We start from the raw sequence: 271 nt of genomic DNA on the forward strand, positions 1-271 counted from the left end.
TTAGTAATCTCAATGGGATTTTCCTGGTTAAATAAATACATATATTTTTTCAGAGACGTTACCTTTCGTCTCCTTGGACTCTTCTTCACATTAATTAAGCCGATCTAGCGCTGCCTTTCGTGTCTATTTTTGACACTACACATTCACACATTTTCTTTAAAGTGCTACCCTTCGAGTCTGTCTTTCTCTGTATAAAACCCTAAAAACAAAACAAACAAAAAACAAACAGATAAAACATAAGTGTCATAAGCATTAAAAACTGATAAAACAC

General features: G+C 32.8%; 1 protein-coding gene and 1 long non-coding RNA gene across 2 annotated transcripts in view; one reads left to right on the plus strand and one right to left on the minus strand.

The window, feature by feature from the left end:
* LOC116685789 (peroxisomal membrane protein PEX16) overlaps positions 1 to 271 on the plus strand; it is a 14340-nt gene that overhangs the window by 4160 nt on the left and 9909 nt on the right. The gene's annotated exons all lie outside the window — the stretch shown is intronic.
* The window catches only part of LOC116685802 (uncharacterized), a 3188-nt gene that overhangs the window by 1649 nt on the left and 1268 nt on the right, over positions 1 to 271 (minus strand). The gene's annotated exons all lie outside the window — the stretch shown is intronic.

The sequence above is a fragment of the Etheostoma spectabile genome, unplaced genomic scaffold (assembly GCF_008692095.1).
Source record: "Etheostoma spectabile isolate EspeVRDwgs_2016 unplaced genomic scaffold, UIUC_Espe_1.0 scaffold270, whole genome shotgun sequence".
Taxonomy (NCBI): Eukaryota; Metazoa; Chordata; class Actinopteri; order Perciformes; family Percidae; genus Etheostoma; species Etheostoma spectabile.